We start from the raw sequence: 10,841 nt of genomic DNA, 5'->3' as shown, positions 1-10,841 counted from the left end.
ACTGCACAGTTGTACATAGTAAGCTACCCAAGGCACCTGGCATCTCTTCTCTCCTACAACAGTGCAACGTTGTGAACAGGTATTGGATTCATGTCAGTCACCACACAGGCTGCCCCACCTGCCAAATCTAATACCTGCTTGATCTCGATCCAGTCTGGTTTTTCTCTTCCCTACTTCTGATGTTATCAAGCACAACCACAACATCTTAGAAATTATTTAAATGCCTCTGTTGGTATGACTGAAAGAATTCTGCTTTAAGAAAAAAAAATCCGAAGCACTCTTAATTCAAAGCCTTATTTTCTGAGTCCTTAAAGGAGGAACATGACTACTTAAAAAGCTATTTTATCTTATTAAAACAAGTAGTGTATACACTTTATCATTATATAAAATTCCAAGTATAAAAGGGAATGATTACACACGTAGCACTACAAAAAGTCAAGGTATGAGTAAAGTTTGGATGTTCATTTTCCCAATTTAATTGTCACAGCTGAAGAGACTAACAGGCCAGATTATCAACTGTTAGCAGATACTCCTACTAGGAAATTTCTGAGATTTCATGTATACAAGGCATACTGAAAATATATATTTTGAGAAGTGAGAGATGTAAGTAATTCTCGATAATGTAATAAAAGGACTGCAGAAAACAGATGGATCATTCTCAACATACAAAAAACAAGTTAATTTGTTGAGAAGCTGGGTCATACACAGGACACCATCCTCTTGGACTGCATCTCTGTTCCTTTTCCCCATCACTTCAATTTCATAAGCTCCTTTTTCACCTCTTTCAGCAGCATGTGAAAAACAATCTAATAAACTCTCCTTCCTATGTGTAATTATACTTCTTATGGTTTCCCACAGTAGCTTCCACTTCTCTCAACACCAGCATGACACTTTGTACCTATAAGCTTCATCAAGCAGATAAGGAAATGGGACAGGCCATCACAGGAACATCCACTGCTTCAACAGATACTGTTAGATATTGTTTTACACTTAGATGTTGATTTACAGCTCAAATTCAGCCAAAGTTTTTTTTAAGTCACTTTTTTCTTGGGACACACAAAGTTCAGGTCCAAAGACCTCCTGGTTTTCCACAGTCTGACCTGAACAGTTGCAATTTTTTGCACTCGTTGTGCAGCAAAAATAGAGGTTCAGGACTCATGCTAGCATGTTTAATTAGGCACAATACCATGCATCTTTTCCAAGCTATAAAATCACTGAAAATTACATTTTCCAAGATCCTCCTACGTTGTCACTAAATAAACACCATGGGTAAAGTTCTTTTCCTTTCTCTACTATCCTATATCTGATCAAGAACTCGGTACATCCTCTTCTTCAAATTCACCCTTGCATCAGGCACCCACAACCTTTCTTTGCTGTGCCTCAGAGTACTGCAGGGTTTATCCATAAAAGGAGAAAAAAACATGTCTTGACATCCAGTAGGAAAAAAAAAAAATCAACAAAAATCCTGGAACAGTGGAAGAATACTAGGGGTATTAGAGCATGTTCCCAGTTACTAGAAATGCAGGGCTACAGACAACTACTAGGGCTATAGGCATGTTTCCTATTATCAGATAGAGCAGATCCTCACAATCCTTTTTCAATTTCCAGTTATCCACAGAACAGCTGAGAAGATATATAGATAGTGAGTCCCTACTGTGTCTTAACAAGGATAAGGAAAGGAGTAAGTCAATTCTAGATGTAGCAAAGATGCATTAGTAACAGGACAGGCTTAAATATTCAAAACCTGAAGGCACTACACCACAGGGTGCAGTTTCACGTAATATTAAACTGTGTGTAGGTGTTGCTGCTGAAAAGGGTTCCCACCCTCGTTGCTCCAACTGTCTGACCATGGACTTCCATTGTTTCTCTCATCACATCTAAATCATCAGGCAGCCACATGACAAGCCAATGCAAAGGAAAATAAAAACCACAACCTACCACAACTCACTTTTTCACATAAGCTTCAGAAACCCTAACAGTAAGATTCCTATAAACAAAAAATAAATAAAATGGTACATGTTACAGTTATATGCAGTTATTTACTAAATATATAACAATGTTATTTTCAAGACATGATATTTGAAAATATTCTGTTATTTCATCTCTACACTATTTTGTCTTTCCAAAAAGGATTGCTAAACAACAGGAAAGAGATGCCTGTTTAGCAATCTGATGCCAACAATACACACAATATGAGATAGAGACTGACATTTGCCTTTTTAGGCCTTATTACTGAATTCCAAATCATCAGAGATGAGAGATATTTCTACTAATATACTGAGCAAATAACTCTAAGTAGTAAGCAAGTATTATATCAAACTTTTCAGTTTACCTGTAACAAGGCCTGCAGTTGCTACTTCCAGTCCTGAGTGTAACAAAGCCCAAAATACTAATGCATTTATTGTCAAATTAACTACCAAGCTTGTAAGTTATGCAAAGAACTGCTTCTCCTACTCCATCCAGAGAATGCAAATAAAAGCTTAGGCTAGGAAGTAAATTTGTCAAATTCTAAGGAATTCTGGTTAGTCATTTAATTCAAGCCTGTTCTTTCCAAGTGGGAAAAGGATGCCAAGTAGGCAATATTTACAGGTTAAAACAATGGAAGTACTAAAGATGTCACTGCCACAACCAAATAGTCACATCTGCCACTCATTCAGAACAATATTAAAATACTTAATTAGGAATAGAAAGACAAAGTCATAGTGTGACAATACTGTTGACAGACTACATACCATCCCATAGTGGAGAAACAGCTAAAAAATGTTTATCTGAAGGAGAGTCTGAAACTTAGAATAAATGCTGTGAGCTTTAAAAATCTGAACCTCATTTTTCCCCCCCCCCCTCTCTTCAAAATGCATGCAGTTATACCAAAGGAATAAAACTGACCAAAAAAACCAAAGCAACAAGGGAAAGTGCAAGGAACCACCAGCTATCTCTTTCTTAGTCTTATTGTGACTAAGCATGGTAACAATTCTGGAATCATAATACTAGTAATTTTAGGTTTATAAGGATTTACTTTGGCAAACAAATAAAGAAGTAACAAGCTTCTATACACTAAATATAGAACCATACTGCCTTAAAATAAATTACAGAATACCCTACAAAAATATGAGCTTTTTTTTTCCCCCCATATTCACTTTCCAAAACAAAATACCAAAATACCTTGTAAAAAGCAATGACTGGTATAAACGCAACTCAAACGGCATGCATAAATACACCTTAAAAAAAAATAAATAGAGAAACAAAACAAAATAATGTTTATCTGTAGCAAACAATCCCCTCTCTCAACGCTACCAATTTTCTCCAGGAGAAAAAAAAAAAGAAAGAAAAGAAAAAAAAAAAACCAAAAAAAACCAACCCACAAGCCTTTTAGTTTTAGTAGATATTCACTCGCACAGATTCCACCAAGTTCTTAAGGATAGAAAAATTACATGTGTAGGCTAACTCTCAAAGTACACTAACTTATTCAATATTGCATCATCCTACAACACACATAAGAATCCCAAGAATAACAATGCTGCATGCCATAATACACATAAAACTCTGACTTCTGATTGCTCAGAGGCATCTCTTCTGACACTTCCAAAGTCCTAAGAGATCTGAGTCTACTTTAGATTAACCATCACATCGCACACTAAAAATGTAACTGTTTATTACATAAGTTTAGATTTCCCTAATGTAATTGAATCCTATTGCTTCTAAATTATGTAATATTTCTCTGAAATTAGGCACTGTAATAAACATGCAGACAGGCAGATGACCTATTTTAATTTCCAAAGGCTCAGACTTCTGGACCTCCAGAAATAAAATTTAAAGTTTGATAGCTATACTAGTGCTGTCCTTATAGAAAACACCTTTAATGGCAATACTCATGCATATTTTTCCATTGAGAAAGAAAATCAGTACACGTAATTTCTCTCTCAAGTAACAGTGCTTTTCACTGCCTCAAAGCAGAGGCAGTGAAATAAATAAAATCAGTTGGTGACATCTTGTCAAAGAAAGCTCAACTCCACAGAATGAATTCTCAAAATAGAAATCTAAGAGGAAAATTATGATCAGTGGAACAAAGCTATTGAGTTACATAATGATATAGGTTCAGTTACAGATACAACAAAACCTTCTACCTACACTTAGAGATGTGGCCATGTATTCAATGTAATCACCATGGTACCTAAAATCCCAGGGAAATAACACTGACATACATTATATGGACACAGATTCTTCCATTCTGTAATTCCAGTCCAGTCTGAAAACGAGTCGATACATTTTTGAAACTGAACACATGTTTTTTTACAAGATCTGGATTTAAAGTATAGTTATCATTCTTTTTATTGAAATTGCTATAATGAAATTAAGAGCAAATGGGCCATTACTTTTACAAAATATTTTGACAGCTGACTATTTGGTATAATCAGCATGATCTTACTTCTAATCATCTACGTCTATGAAAAGACTGCGTTCGAAGCTAATTTTCTATACAATTATTTCATGCAACTATTACGAATTTAAGCAAAAAAGTAAAATGACTGTTCAAACTGCAATCAAAAGTAGTACATGCTCAGGAAATATGAAGAGCTTTATATACAAAAATACACACTGAAGTCAAACAACCTTTTGTCACTACAAGGTAAGACTGTTAGGAAGAGACACAGAGTCCAGCATAATCCATTACAGCATCAAACATAATGGATTACATGTAGCAGTTTTACGAGAAGTACTTTTCCTAATGATGATTTCCTGACAAGGCCAAGTTAACATCACCAAAGTATTTCTGACGTATTCCTTCCGCTTAGTATCATCTATTAAGCACATACTCAATTACTCCCACTTCCCTATGCTAGCTGAGATTCCTACTTAATTCTTCCCAACCAGACTAATTGCATCAAGCTGCTTTAAAAGAGTATTTACAATTAATTTTTGTCCCTGTCCTTTTAAGATAATTGTTTTACAGAAATGAACATCTGAAGGAGTCTAGATCTTGAGGCAGCAAAATAAACTGCCTCAAGAAGATCAGAAAAATAACATTTAAGAAAACTACAGCAGACCTCAAAACTAAAGAGCACATCAGTGAGAGCAGAGAAGGCATTTTAAAGGCAGCAGTGATAGTTGAAGGCCTTATTTCAGTGTGAAACTGATGAGATATACCAGGATGATACCAGCAACTGAATCAAGACATAAGATTTATAGGCAAGAAAGAAAAAAATGTACATCAATCTGACCCGAAGAAAATTTTTTTAGCATTTTAAAGCCAGTAATCAGTGTAATCTTTCACATATAAAGAACTCTGCTCAGGAATTCAGAAAGACTTTCTATAGCAGTGCAGACTCCCATCCTTCTCCACTCATTTTCCCAGTGTGCCCAGACTGACACACCAAAGGAAAGGAGAAACAATAGCCCAATCTTACTTCAGGCACTGTGTCTTAGCAGAGCTGCAACTGCTAGAAGCATGTTGAAATAAATGAGAGCTATCCTGTCCTTCCCACAACTGATTCAAGAAAAAGAATTAACATCGGATTTCAAGTAATTCTAGGAATACCAGAGTCCCAGTTTATCTGACCACAGCCAACATGAATTTTAGTTCTTGTTACAATGCAAAGTCTGTAACAAATTTGTTTTCCTATTAGGTAGCATGGGCCCTACATACACAGAAGAATACAAGTATTTAGTTATTTGATTCAAAGAGAAAGGGCATTGGAAGGAGAAGAAAGAAGACAGAAATTAACTGTCTCCCTATACACTGATGACAAAGGTTTTCTAAGTCTTTAAGAAAGCTTTTCAGTGATGTATTTTTATCTCCTCAAGACTCCAAGCCAACAAAAGTTCACCTCTTCCCCTCTAAGATATTCCAGAACCTAGTAAAAGCCCCTGACACGTAACTGCATCTTATTTACATAATTTGCCTTATTTCAATTCCTGGTCAGGGTTATTCTGTTATAATTGTGCTTACAAATGAGAAAAGGAAAAAAAAAATAAAATCCATAGCTTACAACCAAGCAAAAAGAAGTATTTTAAAACAATATGTCCAAACCACAGAGGTTTCAAAGGCAGAACCAACACTGTCTGAATTCTATGAAAAAACAAAACAAACAAAAAACCCCCCCAACAAAACCAAACCACAAAATCTTCAACCCATTTAAACCAGCTGCCATAGCTATCTTGAAAGAGACATCTTAACTGAGTGCCTGTGTGTGGTTGTATTCTACCCAAGAACAAACTGCTACCCAAAATTACTACCATTATTTCCGCAGCAGAAAAAGAGGAAGAAACAGGCTAAGCTCTACTACAGTTATAACAAGAGGGTGGAAAATTAAACCTTCACTCATTCAGGAATAAAACTGTGACAACTGTAATACAAATGAAGGCCACCCCTCTTCCTGAATGAAGATATAAAAAATGAAATTTAAATAAGCTTTTTTTTGTTATGTATTGCCTACGCACATTTGCTTCCCTCAACTTCTACATTCTTAGTTTTTTTTCTTAGTCTTTCTCAGTGCCAGCTTGCACACAGACTCCTGTTAATTACCACTGTCTCTAGCCGTCTTAATGGAACATTGCGTATGATGTGGTTTTAAGAATTACTGGTGTCCCAAGTACTCTGACCACAATCAACACGAATTCCGGTTCCAGTTCAGTTTCCTATTAGGTAGCAAGGGCCTTTTTGTACACAGAATAGACATACTAGTTACTTGTTTCTAAGAGAGAGGGCATTGGAAGGGGAGGAAAGAAGAGAGAAATTAACTGAGTCACAAACACCCTATGAAGAGAAACTGAGGTTCGACTCAAAATGACAGACAAATCTTAGGAAGCACTGACATGATACACTCATGTTGACCTAACATCTTGCAGCCACTGGAAGAGGCAGGTTACTCATTCTCTCCCAAGCTAGCACTCTCATTCCTCTTCCCTGCAATGGCTCTGGTACTTGTCTGGTTACAAGGCAATCTGTTTTCACTTGCTTATCTGACAGAAACTAACCTGGCCAGTTTTTTGCCTGTTTACCAAGTTATTTTACAGCACAGTCAGACACCTATCAGAGCCAATCCATGAGGGAGTGGGACTATGTAACCTGGAGAGAGGGATACAAGAAGTGGGACTGCCCCTTCTGGCAACACAAGTCAGTAGACCCAGTCAGGCCTAGTGTTCAACTTCACCCTTCATTATTCACTAATACTCAGAACTACTCTGATCTAACAGATAAACTGTCAAGAGCTTACCAATTAGATTGCAGGGAACACCCCTCCCTGCATCTGGAAAACCTCCTAGAATTTAATCATATACCCTGCACAACATCAAAAAAAGAACCTTCCTAAATCCAAAAGATGCATATACAGGCACTAGGATGCTGTAAGTGAACCAAGGTGTTTTAGACAGCACAGCATTAAAGATGGTCTTCGTCTGACCTTTGCCTTTAGGTACCCCAATACTTCTTTGATGAAGTGTTGATTTTTATCAGTTCCTTGAGACTTCCTTGCTCCAGCTGCAAGAGTAGCTGAGGCAAGTACCAGGCAGATGTATGGCTTCATGCCACTACCAATATGTTATTTGACTACAAAACATTCTTTCCAGTAATTCACTGAAATACATCAGTAACTATAACAGATCAGAAAAACAAACAATTAAGCCAAACAGTTTGAAAGCTTCATTTCTAAACCACATCAAACACAGCTTTCCATAAAGCAGGAAAAGATCAGAAAGATAAATTTTTAGGTAGATTTTTACCTCCTAGTTTGAAAGAAATACGATAACCATTCTGAAGTGCTCTTAATAAAAGAAGTATCAGTTTATGCCAGCTTTTAGGGAAACAAGATAATGTTTGGGGGTTATTTTTTAGAGACTGAAGAGGAAAAAACTCACTAATGGTTCTCACATGCTCACTCACAGCAGTTTCTGAATTCCAGAATTACCTACACCAAGTCTCACAAAAAACCCTATTATAATATTCTTATGTAACAAGCATCTCTTTAATATCAGATATTAGGCCAACCACTTCTTTTAGGCAATCTGTACTGTGTATTAAAAGCAGGTTTTAATTCATTTGGGAATTTGTTGGTTTGTCTTCAGCAGTTCCATTTTCCTTCTCAACAGCTAGCAGTGTTGACTGGTCCTCATCAGCGAAGAGCATGGACTGCAGCCTCCTACAGAGAGAGTACTAGCTGGTTATTCCGGTTGCCTAATAAAGATGAGCTGTTTAGAAAGATCAGGTTGCCTAATAAAGATGAGCTGTTTAAAAAGACCATGAAGCATGACAAGTACTATTAGTACTGTGTTATTTTATGCAATGCACAGTCTGTAAAGCTTTCAACATCCTGAGTAATACTGTCAGTAGACACCATTAGATCTGTCTTGTTCTCAAGCACAGTGATAAAAAAAAGGTTTGGAGGTGAACAGTAATGAACCCACAATGGCTTCCTAGCCTGAGGGGATTGATTAGGAATCTAATGATTGTTTTTATACTCTGCCCCTTCATTGGAAAATGATGTCAGGCATGATTTGAAAATGTGACTTTCTGCTAACAACATTACACAATACCCTTTCTGTCTCCCATGTTCTAGCAACAGTAACCAGTATTAGCACAACCTTAAGACTCCACTGCTGCAAATCCCTTGTTGCTGGGTTAGTATATGACTGATTTGCTGCTTTTACAGACTGCAGCAACAGCAAACTTGGCTTCAGCCTGCTTTACACACCTTTGAATTGGCTCCTTATCACTTAACTGGTTTAAAAAATTCTGAACCAGGTTGGTTTTAAAGACCTGGAGTCTCCTAAGTAGCCTTAACACTCACAGTAGCATTCAGTCTCTGTAGCTGTACCTGAAATGGATCTTTTACTGCCTTCAAAATTCAATTCACTAAATAGTTCTCCTTTAAGAAAAAAACAAAAAAAAAGTCAAAGACATTTTTAAACTCCTCTACTTCTCAACTGTGTAATTCCTCCTCCTGTCTACAATATTTTTCAGACATTGCTAAGAACTTTTCAGTAAGCAGAATAATTTCTGCACCTTTTAACTACAACATAAAATAATAAATGATGGCTCCTGTAGCTTTGAAATACCTTACTTTTATAAGGCAAATAGACTTGCAGTCAATAGCAAGCAGAGACAGATGCTTCATTTTTGAAGAAATCTGAGAGCAAACTGGCTCATCATCTCTAGCTCACCATCTTTATTTCAAACGCAGATGGAGTAGCTGATTACATTAACTTCTATTTAAGCTATGATATAAACAAACTGTTTCAGATACACAGATAATGAGTTTAAATATCAGATGTTACATTGGCTGGCTGGCAGAGCAGTAAGTAGAATAAGCTCCTTCAATCAACTAGATAATGCCCATAATTTAGAGATCTTTATTGGATTCTCAGCTGCTTATAGAGGTCCAGAGGGGCATACTACCAAAACTGCATCCATGCAGTCCATGACATACCAAGAAGTTACTTTTACACATTATGCCATCTACAGAAATCTAACTATTCAATCCTCTTCAGATGGAATTAATGAAGCACAGTAATTTTCAGACCACGTGGAACCTTCAAATAGTGCAGAACAAAGCTAAATAGAGTTTGGGGGCTGAATTACATCAGCACTAAGTTTGAATTTTATCTGCATCAACTACTTTTACTCTGGATATAATATGACATACTGATTTTAATCTAAAACTAAAAAATTCAGATCCAGGTTACCAAAACCAGCTCTACTGTAAGCTATCTAGAGTCATCTAAATTATTTGCAAAAGCACAAAGCCACATCTTCTATTCTAGATTTTATACACAAACACTCTTGGAGATAATCTTTATTTCACAGCCTGTGCTGCTCAGCTCCACAGCTTTTAGATGGGGAAAAAAATATATTTTATCCATGTATCACTCTAGTGTATATATATCTCTCTATATATATAGCTCTTACAGTGCCTTCTGCTTCAGAGTGGGCAAAAGACCAATAACATTTGAACGAGAATGCTCAAAGAAATGCACAAAGAAAGTATGATGCAGGAAGCAGAAGACCTACTGCAAAAGGTCCCCTGGAACTGAGTACAGATATTTACCATTACTGTAAAAATTACAGGAGACTTTATGGTTCACTTATTGTGTAAAACAAAATTAATTATTCCAGATAAAATTTCTGACTCAAATTTTGCCTAATGCTTCTATGAGAGAAGACAGGAAGTTTGCCAAGGAGCAACACGTCCAAGTGTTTTATTTTGTGTGTCAATACTACAAGAAGTGATTATATGAAAATGTTTTGATATAAAATACATAAATTATGTCTTTGCAATTCAAGAATGAAAGTACACATTATTACAGCTCATGGGCTCTGTCTGCAAGAGTAATCTGCACCATTACACGCTGGAGGCCAACTGGCTGGAATGAAGCTCTGCAAGAGGAAGACCTCATAGCCCTGGTAGACAAGCAGCTGATCATTACCCAGCAGTGCAACCTCATGGCAGAGGCAGCCAACAGCCTTCTGGACTGCCTCAGGAAAAGCACTGACAAAAGGTCGAGGGAGGTGATCCATCCCCTCTACTCAGCACAGGTGACACCACACCTGCAGTGCTGGTTCCAGTGCTGGGTTCCCCAGCAGAAGAAACATGGACATACTGGGGCAAGTCCATTTTAGCACCACTGAGATTATTAAGGGACTCAAGCATCCTTCAGATGAGGGGAGGCTGAGCACTGTGACCCTTCAGCCTGGAGATAAGGGAGATCTTATCAGTGTGTGTAAATATCAATGTGCATATATTCCCCTGATGGGAAGGGAGTGGTGACAGACTTTGTTCAGTAGTGCCCAGTGAGAGAACAAAAAGCAGTAGCCACAGCATATGAAATCTATCTGGACACGGGGGGGG

The sequence above is a fragment of the Athene cunicularia genome (assembly GCF_003259725.1).
Source record: "Athene cunicularia isolate RWA chromosome 1 unlocalized genomic scaffold, athCun1 chr1_part2, whole genome shotgun sequence".
In the NCBI taxonomy this organism is placed as follows: Eukaryota; Metazoa; Chordata; class Aves; order Strigiformes; family Strigidae; genus Athene; species Athene cunicularia.
Note: the sequence above shows the minus strand (reverse complement) of the source record.